Below are 12288 nucleotides of genomic sequence, written 5' to 3'. Positions count from 1 at the left end.
ACAGGCCCTTCGGCCCAACATGTCCATGTCGCCCAGTTTATACCACTAAGCTAGTCCCAATTGCCTGCACTTGGCCCATATCCCTCTATACCCATCTTACCCATGTAACTGTCCAAATGCTTTTTAAAACACAAAATTGTACCCGCCTCTATTACTGCCTCTGGCAGCTCGTTCCAGACACTCACCACCCTTTGAGTGAAAAAATTGCCCCTCTGGACCATTTTGTATCTCTCCCCTCTCACCTTAAATCTATGCCCCCTCGTTATAGACTCCCCTACATTTGGGAAAAGATTTTGACTATCTACCTTATCTATGCCCCTCATTATTTTATAGACTTCTATCAGATCACCCTACTCTCCAAGGAAAAAAGTCTCAGCCTATCCAACCTCTCCCTTTCAGTCAAACCATCAAGTCCTGGTAGCATCCTAGTAAATCTTTTCTGCACTCTTTCTAGTTTAATAATATCCTTTCCATAATAGGGTGACCAGAATTGTACACAGTATTCCAAGTGTGGCCTTACTAATGTCTTTTACAACTTCAATAAGACATCCCAACTCCTGTATTCAATGTTCTGACCAATGAAACCAAGCATGCTCAATGCCTTCTTCACCACCCTATCCACCTGTGACTCCACCTTCAAGGAGCTATGAACCTGTACTCCTAGATCTCTTTGTTCTATAACTCTCCCCAACGCCCTACCATTAACGGAGCAGGTCCTGGCACGATTCGAACTACCAAAATGCATCACAGAATAAAGAAAAATCCCAACTCTCAGATCCCCTCGAATCCTTTGAAAATTCCTTACAAATCTTGACAATAATCAACAAGTCTAATTGAATGTTGACCTTTATCTTGAGTGGGGTTGGAATACAGAAGTGATGCTTCAGTTGTAAAGAACCTTGGTCAGACCCCACCTGAAGAACTCGGCACCAAACCGAGAGAGAGATCAATCGGCCTTGGGAAAGATACAGTGTAGATTCACCAGAATGACACCTGTGTTAGAAGGATTAAATTATGAGGACGGGTGGCATAAACTTGGTTTTTATTTCAATGAGTTTATAACATTGAGATGTGATCTCATCGAGATGTTTAAAATAATAAAGGTAAACAATAAGGTAGATACAGAGAAATGATTTCTTCTGGAGGAGGAATCCAGAACAAGAGGGCATAAGAAATAAGAGCATGAGTGGGCCATACGGCCCCTCGGGCCTGCTCTGCCATTCAGTAAGTGCATGGCTGATCTACTATCTTAACTCCACTTTCCTGCCTGATTCCTTGATTCTCTCGGTGCACAAAAATCTCTCCATCTCATTCTTGAATATAATCAATGTCTGAGCATCCACAGCCCTCTAGGGTAGAGAATTCTAAGGATTCACAACCCTCTGAATAAAGAAATTTTTCCTCATCTCATTCCTAAATGGCCGATCCCTTATCCTGAGATGATGCCCCTTAGTTCTAGACTTTCCAGCCAGGGGAAACAGCCTCTCAGCATCTACCCTGTCAAGCCCTCTAAGAATGTTAGACGTTTCAATGAGATCACCTCTCATTCTTCTAAACTCCAGAGAATATAGGGCCATTCTACTTAATCTCTCCTCATACAACAACCCTCTCATCCCAGGAATCAATCTAGTGAACCTTCGTTGCACCCCCTCGAATCAAGTATATCCTTCCTCAGGTAAGGAGACCAAAACTGTACACATTACTCCAGGTGTGGTCTCACCAAAGCGCTATATAATTGCAGCAAGACTTCGTTACTCTTAATCTCCAACCCACTAAAAATAAAGGCCAACATATTATTTGCTTTCCTAATTGTTTGCTGTACCTCCATGTTAACTTCTGTGATCCGTATACAAGGACACACAAATCCCTCTGAACACCAACATTTCTTAAACTCTCACCTTTTAAAAAATATTCTGCTTTTCTATTCTTCCTCCCAAAGTGAATAATTTTCACATTTCCCCACATTGGACTCCATCTGCCACCTTCTTGATAATCTTAAAAATAGAGCTAGTTCATTTAAGAGCAAAATAAGGCGACAATTTTTCACACAAACGATAGTGGAAATTACAAACTCACTTCCCCGAAAGGCTGTGGATGCTGGGGCTCGATTGAAATTTTCAATATTGAGCTCAATAGATTTGAGTTGTGTGAGGGTTGCAAGGGATATGGAGCAAAGACGAGTAAATGGCGTTGTGACACAGATTAGTCCTGATCCAATTGAACGGCGGAGCAGGCTTCAGGGGCTGAATGGCAAATTTCAGTTTCTGAACCCAGGAATTGACACCAATCACCTCCACTCTGATAAAAAAAACACCACAGTCACTGACACAAATCACCTCCTAACTGATTTAAACCAACTTCACAGTCACTGATACCAACATCCTCCTGTCTGATAAAAAAACAACCCCACAGTCACTGATACCAATCTCAATGAATGGTGAAACAGGCTCGAGGGGCTGAATGTTCTACTTCTGTTCCTAATTGTAAACAATTTTACAACACCAAGTTATAGTCCAACGATTTTATTTTTAATCCCACAAGCTTTCGGGGGCTTTCCCCTTCCTCAGGTGGTGTGGAAGTGACAATTTCGAATCCTTCGCATTTTAAGATCACAGAACAAAGCCTGATGATTCCTGCCCGTTGCCAAGGCAATCACAGTGAGCAGACAGAAAGGTGTCATCTAAAAGGCCACTGAATGTACAACCCCCCCCCCCCAAAAAAAAAAAGAGAGACAGACAGAACGAAGACAGTCAATGACCCGTTATATTAGAGTCATAGAGTCATACAGCACGGATAGAGGCCCTTCGGCCCATCGTGTCCGCGCCGGCCATCAGCCCTGTCTACTCTAATCCCATATTCCAGCATTTGGTCTGTAGCCTTGTATGCTATGGCATTTCAAGTGCTCATCCAAATGCTTCTTGAATGTTGTGAGGGTTCCTGCCTCCACAACCCTTTCAGGCAGTGAGTTCCAGACTCCAACCACCCTCTGGGTGAAAAAGTTCTTTCTCAAATCCCCTCTAAACCTCCCGCCTTTTACCTTGAATCTATGTCCCCTTGTTATAGAACCCTCAACGAAGGGAAAAAGCTCCTTAGTATCCATCCTATCTGTGCCCCTCATAATTTTGTACACCTCAATCATGTCCCCCCTCAGCCTCCTCTGCTCCAAGGAAAACAAACCCAATCTTCCCAGTCTCTCTTCATAGCTGAAGCGCTCCAGCCCTGGTAACATCCTGGTGAATCTCCTCTGCACCCTCTCCAAAGCGATCACATCCTTCCTGTAGTGTGGCGACCAGAACTGCACACAGTACTCCAGCTGTGGCCTAACCAGTGTTTTATACAGCTCCATCATAACCTCCTTGCTCTTATATTCTATGCCTCGGCTAATAAAGGCAAGTATCCCATATGCCTTCTTTACCACCTTATCTACCTGTTCCGCCGCCTTCAGGGATCTGTGAACTTGCACACCAAGATCCCTCTGACCCTCTGTCTTGCCTAGGGTCCTCCCATTCATTGTGTATTCCCTTGCCTTGTTAGTCCCTCCAAAGTGCATCACCTCGCACTTTTCCGGGTTAAATTCCATTTGCCACTGTTCCGTCCATCTGACCAACCCATCTGTATCGTCCTGCAGACTGAGGCTATCCTCCTCACTATTTACCACCCTACCAATCTTTGTATCATCAGCGAACTTACTGATCATACCTTTTACATTCATATCCAAGTCATTAATGTAGACCACAAACAGCAAGGGACCCAGCACCGATCCCTGTGGTACCCCACTGGCCACAGGCTTCCAGTCACAAAAACAACCTTCGACCATCACCCTCTGCCTTCTGCCACTAAGCCAGTTTTGTATCCAAGGTGCAAAGGCACCCTGGATTCCATGGGCTCGTACCTTCTTGACCAGTCTCCTGTGGGGGACTTTATCGAAGGCCTTACTGAAATCCATGTATACCACATCCACTGCGTTACCCTCATCCACACGCCTAGTCACCCCCTCAAAAAATTCAATCAAATTAGTCAGACATGATCTTCCCTTGACAAAGCCATGTTGACTATCCCTGATTAATCCTTGCTTCTCCAAGTGGAGACTAATTTTGTCCTTCAGAATTTTTTCCAATAATTTTCCTACCACTGATGTTAGGCTCACTGGCCTGTAGTTCCCCGGTTTTCCACTACTCCCCTTCTTGAATAATGGTATTACATTAGCGGTTCTCCAGTCCTCTGGCACATCCCCTGTGGCCAGAGAGGTTCTGAATATATGTGTCAGAGCCCCCGCAATCTCCTCCTTTGCCTCACACAGTAGCCTGGGATACATTTCGTCCGGGCCTGGGGATTTATCCATTTTTAGGCCTGCTAAAACCGCCAATACCTCCTCCCGCTCGATGTTAATATGTTCGAGTATATCACAGTCCCCCTGCCGTATTTCTATGTCTACATCGTCCTTCTCCATAGTGAAAACAGATGCAAAAAATTCATTTAGAACCCCTCCTACATCTGCCGGCTCCACACACAGATTGCCATTTTTGTCCCTAATGGGCCCTATTTTTTCCCTTGTCATCCTCTTACCCTCAATATACTTATAAAACATCTTAGGATTTTCCTTTATTTTGCTCGCCAGTGTTATTTCATGGCCCCTCCTTGATCTCTTAATTTCTTTTTAAGTAAAAACAGATAACATTTGTTCGCTGGTGGGGTTACGTGTAGCGTGACATGAACCCAAGATCCCGGTTGAGGCCGTCCTCATGGGTGCGGAACTTGGCTATTAATTTCTGCTCGACGATTTTGCGTTGTCGTGTGTCTCGAAGGCCGCCTTGGAGTACGCTTACCCGAAGGTCGGTGGCTGAATGTCCATGACTGCTGAAGTGTTCCCCGACAGGGAGAGAACCCTCCTGTCTGGCGATTGTTGCGCGGTGTCCGTTCATCCGTTGTCACAGCGTCTGCATGGTCTCGCCAATGTACCATGCTCTGGGGCATCCTCTCCTGCAATGTATGAGGTTAGACAACGTTGGCCGAGTCACAGGAGTATGAACCGTGCACCTGGTGGGTGGTGTCCTCTCGTGTGATGGTGGTATCTGTGTCCCATCGTACAGGGAACCCCCAGCTTCTGTCGCGACACTACAGACTTCCTACAAAAACTCAGTACCCACGGACCAGTTGAACCAGGAACACTTCTCACCACGATGGACGTCTCGGCACTATACACCAGTATCCCCTACGATGACGGCATTGCTGCGACAGCATCAGTACTCAACACCAACAACAGCCAATCCCCAGAAGCCATCCTACAACTCATCCGCTTCATCCTGGATCACAATGTCTTCACCTTCGATAACCAGTTCTTTACCCAAACACACGGAACAGCCATGGGGACCAAATTCGCACCCCAATACGCCAACATTTTCATGCACAAGTTCGAGCAGGACTTCTTCACTGCACAAGACCTCCAACCAACACTATACACCAGATACATCGACAATATTTTCTTTCTATGGACCCACGGCGAAGAATCACTGAAGAGACTACACGATAACATCAACAAATTCCATCCCACCATCAAGCTCACCATGGACTACTCCTCAGAATCAGTTTCTTTCTTGGACACACGAATCTCCATCTAAGACGGGCACCTCAGCACCTCACTCTACCGCAAGCCCACGGACAACCTCACGATGCTCCACTTTTCCAGCTTCCACCCTAACCACGTCAAAGAGGCCATCCCCTATGGACAGGCCCTGTGAATACAAAGGGTCTGCTCAGACGAGGAGGAACGCGATGGACACCGACAGACGCTGAAAGACGCCCTAGTAAGAACGGGATATGACGCTCGACTCATCGATCGACAGTTCCGACGGGCCACAGCGAAAAATTGCATAGACCTCCTCAGAAGACTAACACGGGACGCAACCAACAGAGTATCCTTCGTCGTCCAGTACTTCCCCAGAGCGGAGAAACTACGCCATGTTCTCCGCAGCCTTCAACATGTCATCAATGACGACAAACACCTCGCTATGGCCATCCCCACACCTCCACTACTCGCCTTTAAACAGCCACCCAAACTCAAACAGACCATCGTTCGCAGCAAATTACCCAGCTTTCAGGAGAACAGCGTCCACGACACCACACAACCCTGCCACGGTAACCTCTGCAAGACATGCCAGATCATCGACACAGACACCACCATCACACGAGAGGACACCACCCACCAGGTGCATGGTTCATACTCCTGTGACTCGGCCAACGTTGTCTACCTCATACGTTGCAGGAAAGGATGCCCCAGAGCCTGGTACATTGGCGAGACCATGCAGACGCTGTGACAACGGATGAACGGACACCGTGCAACAATCGCCAGACAGGAGGGTTCCCTCCCAGTCGGTGAACACTTCAGCAGTCAAGGACATTCAGCCACCGACCTTCGGGTAAGCGTACTCGAAGGCGGCCTTCAAGACACACGACAACGCAAAATCGTCGAGCAGAAATTGGTAGCCAAGTTCCGCACCCATGAGGACGGCCTCAACCGGGATCTTGGGTTCATGTCACGCTACACGTAACCCCACCAGCGAACAAAAGTTATCTGTTTTTAATATAACGGGTCATTTGCTGTCTTTCTCTTCCTTCCGGATGTTTCTATGTTTCTGCCTCTCTCTCTGTTTTTTTCTTCTTTTTGGTTGTTTGTATATTCGGTGGCCCTGTAGGTAACACCTCTCTGTCGGAACACTTTGATTGCCTTGGCAACGGGCAGTTGGAAAGACGATCTGTAATCACCAGGTATTGTTCTCTGATTTAGAAATGCGAAATGTCCGAGGATTTCATTTCCACATTCACCTGAGGAAGGAGGACGCCTCCGAAAGCTTGTGATTATGAAATAAAATTGTTGGACTATAACTTGGTGTTGTAAAATTGTTTACAAATTGTCAACCCCAGTCCATAACCTGCATCTCCACATCATTTTTAAACCTGATTGATGTCAAACTCGAGGGGAAAACTGGCCCTTTCTGTTGTGGCTTTAAACAGATGGAACCGTGTGGGTGGAGCAAAGATTTCAACATTTGTTCTAAAATGGATTAATTCAGGACAGACAGCAGGGATTATTGGAGGAAATAACACAGTGTAGGGATAAAATGCAATGGATGTTGTGAAGATGGATTGTTAAAAAGTGTTTGAGAAGATGCCGGACAGGAGGCTTGTTGATAAGATTAAAGCTCACGGTATTAAAGGGAGTGGGTCAGTGTGGATGGGAAGTTGGATAAAGGGCAGAGTAGTGGTTAATGGATGTTTTTCAGACTGTGGGGATGTAAACGGTGGTGTCCCCCAGGGGCAGTGTTGGGACCATTGGTCTTCTCAATACAGAGCAATGACCTGGGCTTAGGTACAAGGGCATAAGATCAACATTTCCTGAGGACACCAAGATAGGGAGCATTAAGAACTGTGAAGAGGAATGTTAGCAACTTAAGTGTGATATAGGAACATTAGGAACAGGAGTAGGCCATTCAGCCCCTCAAGCCTGTTCCACCATTCAGTGAGATGGGTGTCAGTGAGTATGGGGGTTGGTTTGTATAAGACAGGTTAAGATTAATGTCAGTGACTGTGGTGATTTTTTCAGAATGGAGGTGATTGGTGTCAGTGACTGGGTTCAGGAACAGGAATTCGCCATTTAGCCCCTGAAGCCAACTCCACCATTCAGTTGGATCAGGACTAATCTGTACCACAACTCCATTTACTCGCCTTTGTTCCATATCCCTTGCAACCCTCAAACAACACAAATCTATCAATCTCAATTTTGAAAGTTTCAATCGAGCCCCAGCATCCACAGCCTTTTGGGGAAGTGAGTTTGTAATTTCCACTTTGTTTTGCTCTTAAATGACCTAGCTCTAATTTTAAGATTATCAAGAAGGTGGCAGATGGAGTACAATGTGGGGAAATTTGGAAATTATTCACTTTGGTGGGAAGAATAGAAAAGCAGAATATTTTCTAAAAGCTAATATGCAGATACAGCAAACAATTAGGAAAGCAAATAGTATGTTGGCCTTTATTGTCAGTGCTTTGAGGAATAAGAGTAAGGAAGTCTTGCTGCAATTGTATAGGGCTTTGGTGAGACCACACCTGGAGTACTGTGTACAGTTTTGGTCTCCTTACCTGAGGAAGGATATACTTGATTCGAGGGGGTGCAACAAAGGTTCACTGGATTGATTCCTGGGATGAGAGGGTTGTTGTATGAGGAGAGATTGAGTAGAATTGCCCTATATTCTCTGGAGTTTGGAAGAATGAGAGGTGATCTGATTGACACGTCTAAAATTCTTAGAGGGCTTGACAGGGTCGATGCTGAGAGGCTGTTTCCCCTTGCTGGAAAGTCTAGAACTAGGGGGCATAGTCTCAGGATAAGGGATCGGCCAATTAGGACTGAGATGAGGAAAGATTTCTTCACTCAGACGGTGATGAAACGTTGGATTTCTCTACCTCAGAGTGCTGTGGATGCTCAGTCGTTGAGTATATTCAAGAATGAGATGGAGAGATTTTTGGACACCGAGGGAATCAAGGAATCGGGCAGGAAAGTGGAGTTAAGGTAGAAGATCAGCCATGCACTGACTGTTTGGCAGAGCAGGCTCAAGGGGCCGTATGGCCCACTCCGACTCGTATTTCTTATGCCCTCTTGTTCTGGATTCCTCCTCCAGAAGAAATCATTTCTCTGTATCTACCTTATTGAATCCCTTCATTATTTTAAACACCTCGATGTGATCACATCTCAATGTTCTGAATTCAATGGAATAAAACCAAGTTTCAGCAACCCGTCCTCATAATTTAATCCTTTTAACCCCGGCGTCATTCTGGTGAATCTGCACTGTACCTTTTCCACGGCCGATTGATCTCTCTCTCGGTTCGGTGCCCAGTTCTCCAGGTGGGGTCTGACCAAGGTTCTTTACAACTGAAACATCACTTCTGTATTCCAACCCCACTCAAGATAAAGGTCAACATTCAATTAGACTTGTTGATTATTGTCAAAATTTGTAAGGTATTTGCAAAGGATTCGAGGGGATCTTAGAGTTGGGATTTTTCTTTATTCTGTCCACTCGAGGAGTGTGATAACAGACTTACTCCTTTGAATTTACTGCTGGATTATTGAGCCGTGATGTGTTTACTTGTTTGTATTTTGTTAAATACATTTGCTGAGTGTATTTAAATTGAAGACGAGATTTCCAGGCCTGATGCTCTATTCACACATCGAAGTTGAGAGAGATGCAGTGGGACACACGATAAGTCCAGTAGCTGAAAATGATTCACAGACTGGGTTTTGTGTTTCGTGATCCCGGGTACATTACTGATACCTTCCCTGGATCCCAAGGCTGGGAGAGGCACTCGGGAAGGACCGGGGAACTGGGACTTGGCCATGAGAGTAATTGAAGATATGAGAACTGAAATAATCTGAAGTGAGAAAGGAAAAAATGCAGAATAATCGGTAGTTAGGACATCAATTAGTCTCTTATCTTGATTTCAGCAAGTAATTGAAACATTCTGTTTGAAACAAAGTTGATTTATTTGACATAGATCCAGAATATTGAATTTCAGCCCAGTTATAGCGGTTATTAACATCAGCAGAACCAAATCCAAACTTCCAGAATGAAGTTCTGCTGCTGAAACCCTCATCAGTGCCTTTGTTTACCTCTAGACGCGACTATTCCAATGCTCTCCAGGCCCGGCCTTCCACTTTACACCCTCCGTAAACTTGAACCCACAATCTCCAGATCAATAATCGGTCACATTATTCATTACGTCACTGGCCCAGACTGTGGAGAACACGGAGCAGCTCACACTCCTACAGCGCTGTGGTATGAGCAGGTACTGAGTCAGCCTCAGTCATGAGCACTGGAATCTACGAGTCCGGGTGTGTCAAAGGAGCACGGTGAACAATCACCAAAGTGAAATATTTTTGCCGCTTCCCTTCCATACCTCAGCTGGTCGAGTGACAAGACTGTCGTGGAAAATAAGACAAAGTCATCCTTATGTCATTTATTGAATTCCGGCTCGAAGGAGTACGTGTGCTTTTGCAATAAGCAGCAATTAGTTCAAGGTCACTCTCTTAATTTTACACACAACTTACAGATTAACATGTTGCCATGAAAGCACAGGACGCCTCTTTTCCTTTCACAAACTTCAGAACTTTCTGTGTCTGCCCAAACAAGGCTGTTTTGCCTCTGCTCACCAGCAGGGAGTGCTTTTGAGCAACAATACTTCAAAACACTCAGCTCTCGCTCTCAGGCAAAAGAAGTCTTCGATCAGCACCGGACTCCACGAGTCTGAACATGTCAACAGGCGCACGGTGAACAATCACCAAAGACAGTGATTTATATCTCTTCCCTTCGATAGCTCAGCTGGTAGAGCGGAGGACTGTAGTGCATTAACCAAAGTAAAGTCATCCTTAGGTCGCTGGTTCAATTCCGGCTCGAAGGAGTGAGTGTGCTTTTGGAATAAGCAGCAATTACCACATGGTCGATCTCTGAACTTTCCAGGCAGCTTACAGATTAACATGTTGCCACTGAGTCACAGGACACCACTTTTCCTTTCTCAAACCTGAAAGCTTTCTGTGTCTGCCCGAGCACGGCTGTTTCACTTGAGCATTTCCCTCTGCTCACCAGCAGGGAGTGCCTTTGAGCAGCAACACTTCAAATCGCCCTCAATTTCAGGCAAAAAAGATCTTCGATCAGTCAGTCAGACAGGGCTCACGCTGCTCCCTCAAGCTCGGGCGGCTGTTGCTTTCCAGTGACCTCGTCTTCCTTCCGCAGGCTCGGGCTCTTTTCAGCATCATTCATGATTACCGTGGCTTCCTGTTCTGCTGTTCCTCACTTGCTGATGCTCGATACCGCCGATTGGAGCAAAGTATTCCATATATTCAAGGAGCGGCAACCCAAGGCAAGATTTCTCTGCTGGTCGTGGAGCAGCTTGGAGGCGAGTGTGAGGTGGGAACTGTGAAGGACGATTTACAAACAGCAAACGAGGAATTAGCTCAACTGGCAGAGCGGTCACTTGGCCTGTGAGAAGTAGCGGGATCGTTGATTATATTCTCCACTCACCGTTTGTCTTGGTGCAATTATACAGAATGAAGTGTTGTCAGCGAGTCCATAGCCCATGAACTTCCTAAACTTTACTGTGTGTTTGAGTACAGAGAGGTCAAGGGGCAGCAAATCTTTTGATGGGCTGCAGTCAGCAAAAGTTCTTGATTTTGCTCTGCAGCAAAGATGGAAAGATGAGGTGAGAGATGGAAAAACAGCTTTGTAATCCCTGATGCCTTCTCTGAAGTTTGAATTCAGGACCCTCAGATTATGACACTGATGCACTGCTTGCTGCACTAAGAAGGCACTTACCAGGTCTGGAGCCAGGCAGCACCACCAAGTTGGACAGTTTGCAAGGTATAGAAAGCAATAAAATAATGTACAGTTTGCAAAAAAATTCCCAAACCAAGTAGGAATCGAACCTCTTGTTTTCTAATCCATAATCATATGCGTTATCCATTGCACCACTAGTCACAATTATAGTGAGGAAGTAGCATTGTGAGGCAGTGAACATGGCAGAGGTACTAAATAAATACTTTCCATCTGTCTTCACCATGGAAGAAGATGCTGCCAGAATGTCAGTAAAGGAAGATGTAGTTGAGATACTGGATTGGCTAAAAATTCATAAAGAGGAGGTACTTGAAAGGCTGGCTGGACTTAAAGTAGAAACGTCACCTGGTCTGGATGGGATGCATCCTCGGTTAGTGAGGGAAGTAAAGGTGGAAATTGCAGAGGTACTGGCCATAATCTTCCAAACATCCATGGATAAGGGGGTGATGCCAGATGACTGGAGAATTGCGAATGTTACACCCTTGTTCAAGAAAGGGTGAAAGATAAAACCCAGCATCTACAGACCAGTCAGTTTAACCTCGGTAGTGTGGAAAGTTCCAGCAACGATAATCCGGGAGAGAATTAGCAGTCACTTGGACAAGGATTAGAGAAAGCCAGCACGGATTTGTTAAAGGTAAATCGTGTTTAATTAAATTGATACAGTTTTTTGATGAGGTAACAGAGAGTAGATGAGGGAAATGCAGCTAATGTGGTGTGTATGGACTTCCAAAAGGCGTCAGATAAAGTGCCTCACAATGGGTTTGTCATCAAGATTGAAGTCCATGGAATAAAAGGGGGCAGTAGCAGCATGGATACAGAATTGGCCAAATAACAGGAAACAGAGTGTAGTGGTGAACGGTTGTTTTTCGGAATGGAGGGAGATGCACAGTGGTGTTCCCCAGGGGTCGGTGCTGGG

At 45.5% G+C, this 12288-nt stretch overlaps 1 non-coding gene across 1 annotated transcript; it reads left to right on the top strand.

The window, feature by feature from the left end:
• Nucleotides 1–10349: 10349 nt before the first annotated feature.
• Nucleotides 10350–10443, top strand: trnay-gua (transfer RNA tyrosine (anticodon GUA)). Its single transcript has 2 exons — nt 10350–10386; nt 10408–10443. It is a non-coding gene; the product is annotated as a tRNA-Tyr (tRNA).
• The last annotated feature ends 1845 nt before the right edge of the window (nt 10444–12288 follow it).

Source organism: Heptranchias perlo, chromosome 20, assembly GCF_035084215.1.
Source record: "Heptranchias perlo isolate sHepPer1 chromosome 20, sHepPer1.hap1, whole genome shotgun sequence".
Classification (NCBI taxonomy): Eukaryota; Metazoa; Chordata; class Chondrichthyes; order Hexanchiformes; family Hexanchidae; genus Heptranchias; species Heptranchias perlo.
Note: the sequence above shows the minus strand (reverse complement) of the source record. Positions and strands in the feature narration are given on the sequence as shown.